The following is a 12310-nucleotide window of genomic DNA, read 5'->3' as shown; positions in this document are numbered from 1 at the left end:
ATGTATTAACAGACCTCTCTGCATTGAATCATATCTGTTATTAACCTCTGTCTCTCTTCCACAGCATGTCTTTATCCTGTTTTCCTTCTCTCACCCCAACCGGTCGCAGCAGATGGCCCCGCCCCTCCCTGAGCCTGGTTCTGCTGGAGGTTTCTTCCTGTTAAAAGGGAGTTTTTCCTTCCCACTGTCGCCAAAGTGCTGCTCATAGGGGGTCATATGATTGTTGGGTTTTTCTCTGTATCTATGAACCGCCTTGAGGCGACTTTTGTTGTGATTTGGCGCTATATAAATAAAATTGAATTGAATTGAATTGAAATCATTAGAATAGAGAACTTGCACTAACATATATTTCTGTTTTTACTGGACTCAAAGATGTGATCGTGACGGATTTATCAAAATATTTTGCATAGATTTTTGGGTATGAGTGCTGAACTGTGTGATTACTATTGATATACACAAACACAATAAATAATCATTCATCAACCTGTCTTGTGACCTGCCTGACTATCAAGCTCTCTTCTGGAGAACCATGGTGGCCCTAAGCAGCTGCACAGTCTGCTTATCCCTTTGGCTGCCATGCATTAACATAAATTTTTTGCCTGGGAAATACACCCACCGTACCTTTAGCTAACAAACAAATTGTGTGCTAAACTACAGAAGTGGGAACAAAGTACAATCACTTTGTTTATTTTTTCTTTTCTTTTTTTGCCTGTCCCGGTTGGTTCTTTAACCATCAGAATTACTGTGTGAAGGCCAAGAAAGATACCCAACAGATTTACTTTACCTTTGTTATCACGGCCTTGCCGTATTGGTCAATTTGATTGATCTTTGTTATTATTTATTTATTTTATTCAGACGGGACAGACATGACTGGGGAATGGGAAAGGGAGAGAGAAAGTGTTGGGTCGGCCCCGCTAGTTCAAAGACTTATCACCCGTGAAGAAAGCAAGACAACAACTTAACCGGTTTTTACTTGCTAGCAAGGGGAGGATCTCAGAGCAGCACCTCTGCCCTCGGTCTCAGACCACTCCAAAGAACCCAGCTTCCCCTGCAGCCTTTATTCTGTGAACACAGTTTACAAAAACACCCATCGTAAAAAAAAAACCCTATAGTGCGTCATAAAACTAAGGCACTGAGTGTGTGCGTATGCATGTACGAGCATGTGTGTGTGTGTGTGTGTGTGTGTGTGTGTGTGTGTGTGTGTGTGTGTGTGTGTGTGTGCACGTGTGTGTGTGCACGTGTGTGTGTGCACGTGTGTGAGTCTGTGTGTGGATGTGGGTGTTTTTGTGTGACTTCCTGCTGATCACAAAGGGTCATCTCCCCTCACCCTGTATATGCCTCAACCCCTTTAATGGTCACCCATACACAAGCACAGGCGGGGCCATAAATTGAAAGAAGTAAACATCCTCACTAAATAAGGACAGAAACAGAATGTCTTTGATCATACAGTTTGAACCAAGGCTTAAAAATGTACGTACAATAATGGCAACATTTAACAATTTCACCCTAACAGAAAGAGGAGGGGGGGGGGGGGGGTGAAGAAAAACAGAGGAGAAACGGGACAGTGAGAGAAGACAATAAAAGAGAGCGAACAAGAAGCAAAAGGAGGGACAGTGAGAAAGGGCACTTAAAAAGAGAAAGAAGAAAAAAAATCTCCTGGATCACCTGTTGACAGAAAAAGAAGAGAAAACAAGCAAAAAAAAAAAACCAGAGCAACAAACTAAACACAACACCATCACGTTAATCTAGCCAAGTGTAAACAGCAGTAAATACTAAATATCGAATGTTGTTGTGTAGCAAGAAGGACCGACAGCGCACAATGTGCTTGGAAATAGCAGCCAATAAAGGTGTAGTTTATGTCTATGAACAGTGAACACCCGTGTGCACACCTGTGTGAATCAGCGTGCTTGTATTCAAAAGATTTCCCCATGTAATGGTGTGCTAGATCACAGGTGTCCAATTCCAGGCCTCGAGGGCCGGTGTCCTGCAGGTTTCAGATGTGTCCTTGATCCAACACAGCTATTTCAATGCCTAAATTACCTCCTCAACATGTCCTGAAGTTCTGCAGAGGCCTGGTAATGAACTAATCATTTGATTCAGGTGTGTTGACCCAGGGTGAGATCATGTACTGCAGGGTTTAGATTGGGGCGATCGTGGCTCAAGAGTTGGGAGTTCACCTTGTAATCAGAAGGTTGCTGGTTCGAGCCCCGGCTTGGACAGTCTCGGTCGTTGTCTCCTTGGGCAAGACACTTCACCCGTTGCCTACTGGTGGTGGTCAAAGGGCCCAGTGGCACTAGTGTGGGGAACCATAGCCCACAGGGCATGAAGCAGGCATGGATCCAGGCCGCAGAAATCCAGAGGCCCGAGGGCCCCCCAGTCTCCAAACGGGGTCCGACTGAGCCACGGGCGCCAGGCCCCGCCAAGCAGCCACCGGGAGTGAGCCGGTACATACCTGAGCACCCAACCCCGGACACCAAGAAACACCAAGGCCTGGGGGCATCAGCTACTGGCAGGGAGTGTGGTGAGGGGAGAAAGGCCCCTATACCTGGGGCTTATAACACATGTCATAACACAAACACCATGGGGGTGAGCACGCTATACAGCGTTCAGAGGACCGTCTGTGTATTCAACCTCACCTCTGGCGCTGGTGCCCACCTCTCAGTTTTAATTGCATGTTGAGGGTTCTCGGGAGGGGCCAAGCAGACACCGGCTGCTCTCTGGCAGGAACCACCATGCCCTCCCATGTTTTAAATGCACTTTAGAACAGCATGCAGCAACACTACATATGAGCGGGCGGAGGGAGGTTTGGGGTCTTCACTCACTCCTGTTCTGTTAACCGTCGGATTGGGGTCTGGGATGCGGGGCCTCCCTGCTATTGCAGATAAGGAGGCGGCCTGCTTTCCTCCACCCCAGAGAGAAGGGCTAGATCTCCTGGGTCTGGGTACGGTTTGCCCCTCTAGGGGCAGGGGTACCCGGACCTGGGATATAGAGTATTTTTGGGGAGTGTGAATGTGTGTAATGTGTCTATTTGTGTCTGTCTCCACTTCGGGTGAGTGCCGAGTATTCGTTTGTGTATATGGGGGTGGGAATGCACGTTTGTGTCTGTGTGCGCCTGTTCGTCTGTGTCTATATGTCAGGTTGGGTCTTAGACTCCACCTCTCTGGGAACATCTCAGGCTCTCCGAGGTATGGAGGCCCATCTCCCCTCACCACACTCCCTGCCGGTGGCTGACGCCCTCAGACGTTGGTGTGTTGGTGGTTCTTGGTGTCTGGGGGTGGGCGCTCATCTATGTACCGGCTCACTCCTGGTGGCCGATTGGCGGGGCCTGGCGCCTGTGGCCCGGCTGGGCCCCTTCCGTCCTCTCTGGCACAGCTGGCTGCCGGCAGAGCCCGCTGGCATGTCACTGCAACCCCCTCTGGCCTCTGCTCCATGGCGGCTGGGTGACCTATCGTTTGGGGCTCTCCTCATCTCTACCCAGGAGGGTGGCACGGTTGCCCCCCTGGTGGTCCTCCTTGGGTCCTCGTATTCTGGGGCCTCTGGATGTCTGGGGCCTGGATCTCCTCCATACCTGCTTCATTGCCTGGGGGACGGGGCTATGGCTCCCCACTCCCTAGCAGATCATTACATGGAGAAACCTTTTGAATACAAGCGTGCTGATGCACACAGGTGTACACGGGTGTTCACAGACACAAACTACACCCTTCTTGGCTGCTACCTCAAAGCACATTGTGCACTGTCAATCTTGCGTACTGCACAATAATATGTAATATTTACTATCTACTATTATCCACTGTTAGCTAGTTTATTGTGACTGTGTTGTATTCATTATGTTGCTCTTTCTTGTTTGTTTTCTCTTCTGTTTTTTCTTATCTCCATACAGGTGATCCAGGTGTTTTGTTTGTTTGTTTCTTTCTTCCCCCCTTTCTCACCATCTCTTCTCTCCTCTATTTTTCTTTCTCTCGCTCTCTTTCTTTCATTCTTTCTCCCTGTCCTATCCCCCAGTCATGTCTGTCCCGTCTGTAACAACTGAAAATCAAATAAAATTAATACATAATTGTCATAAAGGTCAATCAAATGGACCAATATGGCAAGGCCATGATGATCCAACTGGTAAAGTAAATCCGTTTGGCATCTCTTTGCCTTCAGACAACAATTCTGATGGCTAAAGATCCAAAGGGGAAAAACTGCACTTTAGAACAGCACACAGTAACACCACATATGAACGGGCGGAGGGAAGCATGGGTCTCTTTATACCTCCGTTCTCTCTTTACCATTGGGGCTGGGAGAAAGAGTTGGCCATCTGATCGAGGTCTGGATGCGGGGCCTCCCTGCTGCTGCGGGGCCGTGGGCAGTCTGCTTGTCTCCACCCCAGTGAAAAGAGTAACATCTCCTGTGTCTGGGTACCATCACCCCTCTGGGGGTGGTGGTGCCTGGACCAGGGGTTTAGAGTATGTTTGGGGAGTGTGAGTGTGTGTACAGTGTCCATTTATGTTTGTCTCCACGTTGGGCGAATGATGAGTATTTGTATATGTGTGCATGAGGATGGGAATGTACGCTTGTGTCTGTGTGTGCCTGTTCGTCTGTGTCTATATGTCAGGTCGAGTCTTAGACTCCACCTCTCTGGGAACAAATACTTTGTTTCTGCAGGTCATATTTTTCAGGTATACATTCAGGTGTATTTGTGCATTTATTTTTCAGGACACTTTTTACTTTTACGACCTACATGGTTACACGAGTATTTGTACTTTTCACTCTCTATATTTTCAAAACAGACATTAAGTTAGGTTTAGGTCTATCAAATATAGCTAGGTGTTTATAGTGGGGGGCTAAAGTGGGCCAGAAAGAGTGCAAGTGTTGTGAGTTGTGGTTGCGGTTCTTGAGCATCTAGCTAGCCCTACAGAAGAGGAGTGAGGATAAAGGGAGTAACGTTTTGCTTTTGGTTTTTTTTGTCAAATAATTAGAAATGTGTCAATTTTATGAGCTCAACAAACACACAAACTGTTTGTCCAGCTTGTCACATATTTTGTTGCTAGGTAAAAAAACAACAACAACAGCTGCTGTATTTCCAGGTACAGAAAGAAGTTTCAAGATAAATTCAATAAGAGATGGAGAAAGACGTAAGAAAGGACAGACGTTAGATTTAAAGGTAAGGACTGCTCAGCGGCAAGAAATCTGCTGTGTTTTGGTAAATTATGTATTTTCATGCTGTGAAACATCCTGCACAACAAACTATGGTATAATTATTTTGTGTTATTTAAATGTTGAATGAAAATATTCTGTAGTCTTGTGCAGAATAATCAGGTTAGCTGCAAGCTACTTTGGTGAATTCACAATAAAAGAGTATGTTGGACAATTACATTTGGCGATATGAGCGCCAACAAAGCGGCCTCATACGGCGTGCGGCGCGCGGTGAGAGATGCCAAACGCCGGTACCGGGAACGTGTGGAGTCCCGCTTCCACCAGGGCGACACACGGAGTATGTGGCACGGACTACGCACCATTACGGACTACAAAGCCAGGGACACTGCGCCGATCAACGCCGACTCTGCATTCACCAACGAGCTGAATCGGTTCTACGCCCGTTTCGAGGTTAGCCAGGCGGCTAATGCTATCTACCGCCTGACTACCGAGGACAGTGATGTCATCAGCGAGAGACCGGTGACCAGCATCGCGGAGCATGACGTCCGAGCGGCATTGAGGAGAGTGAACACAAGGAAAGCGGCGGGGCCAGACGGCATCACCGGCCGTCTGCTGCGCTGCTGTGCTGACCAGCTAGCAGGTGTGTTCACTTACATCTTCAACGAGTCCCTGGCGAAGTCTGTGGTCCCCACATGCTTAAAAAAAGTTCCACCATCATCCCTGTGCCCAAGAACAGCAAACCCTCATCCCTGAACGATTACCGGCCAGTTGCACTGACCTCGGTAGTAATGAAGGTGTTTGAGAGGCTGCTGAAGAACATCATCTCCTCCTCCATCCCAGACACCACAGATCCGCTGCAGTTCGCCTACAGATCCAACAGATCCACAGAGGATGCCATCGCCCGCGTCCTACACACCACTCTCAGCCATGTGGACAAGAAACAGGGTAACTATGTGCGAATGCTTTTTGTTGATTACAGTTCAGCGTTTAACACAATAGTGCCCTGCAGACTGTTCACAAAGCTCAGGGATCTGGGACTTAACAGCTGTCTGTGTGCATGGGTGTTGGACTTCCTCACTGGCAGAACTCAGGTGGTGAGGGTGGGCAGGTGCTTCTCCAACAGCATCACCATCAACACAGGAGCACCTCAGGGATGTGTCCTCTCACCACTGCTCTACTCCCTCTACACTTCAGACTGTGTGGCCACCCATGGCTCCAACACCATTGTGAAGTTTGCTGACGACACAGTGGTGTTGGGTGCCATCTCCAACAACGATGACGCAGTCTACATGGATAAAGTGAGGAATCTGGCATCATGGTGCCAGGACAACCACCTCCAGCTGAACGTCGGCAAGACCAAGGAGCTGGTGGTGGACTTCAGAAGGGGTCAGCACAGAGACTACAAGCCCATTATCATCAATGGAGCTCCAGTGGAGAGGGTGCAGTCCTTCAAGTATCTTGGTGTCCACATCTCCTCAGACCTGACATGGGCTGCCCACATTCAGGTCCAGACCAAAAAGGCTAGGCAGCGCCTGTATCACCTACGACAACTGAGGAAGTTCAGGGTCTCTCCAAAGATCCTCAGGATCTTCTATACAGGCGCTGTGGAGAGCATCCTCACACAGAACATGACATCGTGGTTTGGGAACAGCTGTGTGAAGGACCAAAAAGCTCTCCAGAGAGTGATCCGTACAGCAGAACGCTGCTGCAGGATTGCTCTCCCCCCGCTTCAGGACACCTACACCAGGAGATGCCGGACTAGAGCAGCGCAGATACTGAAGGACCCGTCCCATCCTGGCAACAAACTGTTCCAACCTCTGCAATCTGGTAGAAGGTTCCTCATCATCCGGGCAAGGACAGAGAGACTCAAGAGGAGCTTCTATCCCCAAGCCATCCGGGCCCTGAACACACACACCCGCCCTCTCACATCATCTATAATTGACTGAGACAGGACTCTTCCAGACACTCTAAACCCAGGCACAATGTACACTCCAAAGTCCTTTAATTTCAAATATTTTTATATCGTCTATTCTGTAAAATAGTCAGATGTCTATTCTTATTATATGTTCTTCCTCTACTACCCCCCCCCCCCCCCCCCCCATTTTTGCACATGTCGAGGAGCGTGTCAGGCTACATTTCACTGTGTGTTATACTTGTATAACTATGCATGTGACAAATAAAGAACCTTGAACCTTTAAATAATTTGCAAAGAAGCTGATGATGCTTAGATTAATTGTGCCAGCTGTATATGGTCTAGTATGAAGACAATATGCAGTATATTGTCAGTGTAGGAAATGTAAATTAGCCAAGATATAGAGCTCTACTGAGCCACTACAACCAATTGTAGGGTTCCCAATTGAGCAAAGAAGTTGATTCTGTACTTTAGCTTTTACTGGAGTATTTTTAACACAGGTGGCCTGTCTGTGCTTCTACCTAAGTAAAGAATGTCTGTATTTTTGCCACCTCTACCGCACTGTGCAGAAACAGTTTGGTTGTTATGTGTATTGAGCTTTTTGAAATGTTGAATTTGAAATTATATGCCACTTTAAGTAACTCTGTTTATCCTTGAAGTAATGCAAGCATAGCTTTACATCTGAACCGTCACAGGGATGAGAGGAGAACAGGATGTGTGCAGGTGGTGTCATGTGGTTACTTACATAACAGTCTCTAAAAGGACCAGCTCATAAAAACCTGGCATCTCTTAACAGTATTTCATAATAAAATGCCAATCGGATTTAATTATAATTCATTCATAATTCACAGCTTTGAACTTTTCTAGCGTCTAACTCAGTTGGATGTGTATTTAACCTGCTAATTCACTGGTAGGCCTACAAAGTCAAAGTTGCACCAGATAATCTAAATAAAAGTGGTAAGTCATACTTGCAGGGGTGGATCTAGAAAGGTGGCATGTGCCACCCCAAAATGATCCCTTGCCAGCCCTAGTGCCACAAGGTATCTTACCAACGTGTACATAATAAGCAAATACTCCTGTGTGCTATAGACTACAGTATACACACCTACTTACTGTTTTTTGTTTGTTTGTTTTTGTTCAGCCTGCGTCTGTTAATTAATTTGTGTTAATTAATTACAGCTCAAACGGCAAAAAATGCACGTGCTCTTTGCCAGCCCGTTCCCAGCCTGTAACCAGCACGCTATGCTGTTAAGGGCGATCATTGGTTAATGGTAGTCATATGACTGATGCAAGCCAGTCCTTTTATTGAGCAAAACTGTGGTTAATAGTTAAATATTACTGTTGAGGGGCACAGACAGGACTCCACACACACACACACACACACACACACACACACACACACACACACACACACACACACACACACACACACACATAGTGCCTTGTCTTAGAACCATTGGGGGGGTTTACGATGGGAGGTGCTTGTGTTGTTGTGTATTGTAACAGTTTGTCAATAAATAGCTGCGAGGAGAGCTGCTCTTTGAAGGATTTGGGCTGGAGACAGGTGAGGAGCATTGCTCCACTGCCTGTTTCTGACCAAAGCTCTCCCTCGCTAGCGAGTTAAAAAAGACTGGTTGAAGATGTTCTGTTTTGTCTTGTGTTCTTCATGAGGAATAAGTCTCTAAACTAGCGGGCCTGTGGAAACACAGACCCAACACTTTTATTACCAAGTTGAACCTGCCAATTAGTTTTGGTATGAATTACTCTTCCAAGATGAAGAGCATGCTTAGATGTCCTAACTAGGTCTTCCTGTTTTTTGTTTTTTTTTACTTTCACAGTGCACTGAAAGTTTTGTTTGGTCATGCAACATGCAGCACTTGTACATAAAAGGCCAAAGCTGACTGTACTTCCTCAGGAGGCTGAGGTCCTTCAACATCTGCAGGAAGCTCCTGAGGATGTTTTATCAGTCGGTGGTTGCAGGAGTACTGTTCTATGCTGTGGTGTGCTGGGGGAGCAGCACAGCAAAGAAGGACTCATCCTGGCTGGAAAAACAAATCAGGCTGGCTCTGTGGGGAAATCCTCTAGTTGAAAATCCTGTTTAAAAAAAGCACTTGGGACAATTGTGTTGGTGACAGCTTTTGTTATAATATCAATAATATTCATATGAATATGGGATACTGTTACATGTTTGCACAGACTTTTGTGGAATATGGAGACACTCCTGGCATTATATGAGCAAAGTGAGACTCATTTTTTAGGGTTGGTGGAGATGAGTGTGAAGATCCAAACAATCCCTGTCAGTGATGGAGAAGCTTTGATGGAAATATTTGGTAAAAAGTTCACCAGCATGAAGGAAATGAAGTTTCAAACTTTCCTTAGGAGGAGCCCAGCACGCCTGCTTAAAGAAAAGCGAGTGTGGCGATGTGGATGCTTGCAGCGACTGCTGTATAGAGGCCATCCTGCTACACATGAAACACATCAGAGTCATAATTGTTATTTTAGTCACGTGTTTGTTTATTATCCTTATTGTTTTATCTGGGACTGTTTGCAGACATCTCAGAGAGAGGAGACACCAGCATCTGAACAGAGACTCAAACCAGCAACCTGCAGCTCCCTGCTTGGCTGCTCCAGTTTTCTCCTCACTCGTGTTGCCCACCAGTGATTTCTAGCTGCCCACCCACACAGCAGGCTAGAATATGCGCTGAGCCTCAGCACCCAATACTTGGACATGTTTTCTTTATTAAATAATGAACCAGACCCCAAAAGTAAACAGCTGTTATTGCTAGGCAACGGGAGCAGCATTTGGTGATGCAGCACCTGACATTCCTGACCATGTGGGCGGAGCATGCATGAAATGGAATGTTCAGTAGAACTGTGCAACACAAGCACTTAGTTCCAGCATGTTTCATTGTATCCAGACACAGCTAGAGACACATCTACAGCAGCATCTCTGTGCAGGACAAACGACAGTTGACGAAGAAACATCGAAAACTTCACTTCACTCCTCTACAAAACGTTGGCTCCTTTGTTTAAAAGGCCAAAATGAATCAGGGGAGAACGAGAAGAGGATCGGCGAGTGCTTCACCTCACAATTCAGTACAGCTGATTAACCTGCAAGAAGAACTTCAAATGATACAGGCTGAAAATATCAAATTAAAAGAAGAGGCAGAAAAATCAAGAGGAGAAGCTAAAGATTCAAAGTTTGAAACTGATGTAGTATTGCAGGAATTACTGCATGTGGGTCTCAAACTTAAAGGAGAGAAAATGGGAAAACAACAGGCAGAAAAGGAGAATGAAAAGATGAAGAAAGAACTGTTGGAAGCTCAAAAAGCATTGGAGGAAGAGAAAAGCACAGCACAAGAAGCCAAAAATAAATATCAAACTGCAAAGAAGGAGGCAGGAAATGTGATTCAGGAATTACAGGAGGTGCAGGAAGCTTTTGGAGAGGGAAAAAGGAAAATGCAGTTGGCAACACAAGAAGCTGCAAATGTAACGGCTGAAGCTGAAACACTAAGGAAGGAATTACTGCATGTAAAGCAACAACTTGAAGAGGAGAAAAGACGTAAAGATGAGGCAGAAAATGAGATTGAAAATTTGAAGAAAGAATTGTTGGAAGCTCAAAAAGTGTTGGAGGAAGAGAAAATTAAAATACAGGAAGCAAAGAAAGAAATGGAAGATACAAAGAGTCACACTGAAAACATGAAGAAGGAACTGATGAAAGTGCAAGAAGAACTTGCAGAAGAGAAAATTGAGGTGAAGGTATTCAAGAAAGAAATGACGGTGACCAAGAAAGACTGCAAAGACGCACTGAAAGAAATGCGAAAGCACAAAAAGGAAGCTAAAGAGCTCCTCAAACACAAAGGGAAACTGGCCAAACAGCAGCTGAAAGAAAAATTTAAAGATGCCGAGGAGCAGCTCAACAAGACCTTAAACGAACTGAAGGCAAAAGAAAAAGAAAAGCAAGCCGAGGACAGGAGGGGATTCTGGAGCAGACTGCTGAGAAAGAACTGACCCAGCAGCATCAATAGTTTCTTCCCCCTCTCTCCACCTTTCTTTCAGCCCATTCTTCTTCTTGGGACGTTTGTTTGTTTTTTAAAAACTGAAATGCACAAATAAAATTGCCATAACTTTACATGTTGCCTGCTTCTTTTCTTGTGTGTCTGTGGATGTAAAACAGTAACACACTTTCTGCTCTGTGTCTTTAATTGTAAATAAATGCAATATGTTTTCATTTTAAAATGCAGTGCAAAAAACTTCTGCTCTGAATCTTTTTTTTAGCAAAAAGCTTTTTTTTGCCTGTTGTGGAAGTTTTCCATTTAAATAAAGCCTGCAGACGAGCGGTGAGCGGTAGCTAACATTCTTTGATCAAACACACAAAGAACAGACAACCAAGCTTGATGAAGTCCCTGCATGACCGCGGGACAGACGGTCAGCAGAGTCTGAGCCCAGCATGGCTCTCAGTTAAATATCTCCAGGAACAAAAGGCAGTACACAGCTGTTTCACACCTTAAGGTTCACACTCCCTTGCTGCCTCCCAGAGTCCTCAAAGAGACAAAAGACTCTTCCTGTGGAGTTTTCTGCTTCCCCCAACTTCCTTACTAGACCCCCACCATTTGTCTTACTGTATGAGTGTGAGACATGTTAAAATCCAGTGGCACCAAGGCATCATACAATAAAATAATGTGATTAATACATAAGTAAAAGAAATTCCTATACATGCCCCTTCCTGATTTCTTATGTTTTAACATGTTTGTTACACTTACATGTTTCCAATTTCAAATGTTAACACAGATGTTCAGAGTAAATACAGATTGTAGTTTTTTAAATGATGATTTCATTTAGTTTGGGGAAACAGCTCCAACTTTACCTCATGTAGAAAAAGTCATTTCCTTCTAAACCTAATAAGTGGTTTTGTCATTAGAGGATGTAGAGAGCCATAGCCCCGCCCCCAGGGCATGAAGCAGGCATGGAGGAGATCCAGGCCCCAGACATCCAGAGGCCCCAGAGTTTGAGAACCCAAGGAGGACCACCGGAGGGGCATCCGTGCCACCCTCCTGGGAAGAGCTGAGGAGAGCCCCAGGTGAGGGGTCACCCAGTAGCCACGGAGCAGAAGCCAGAGTGAACTGAGCCGCCGGCCCAGAGGCCGGAGGCCCAAAGGGCCCCCTTTGCCCCGGAAGAGGCCTGACCAGGCAACAGGCACCAGGCCCTGCCAAGTAGTCACCGGGAGTGAGCTGGTACATACCTGAGCGCCCAGCCCTG

The sequence above is a fragment of the Rhamphochromis sp. 'chilingali' genome (assembly GCF_963969265.1).
Source record: "Rhamphochromis sp. 'chilingali' genome assembly, chromosome: 5".
Lineage (NCBI taxonomy): Eukaryota > Metazoa > Chordata > Actinopteri > Cichliformes > Cichlidae > Rhamphochromis > Rhamphochromis sp. 'chilingali'.
Note: the sequence above shows the minus strand (reverse complement) of the source record.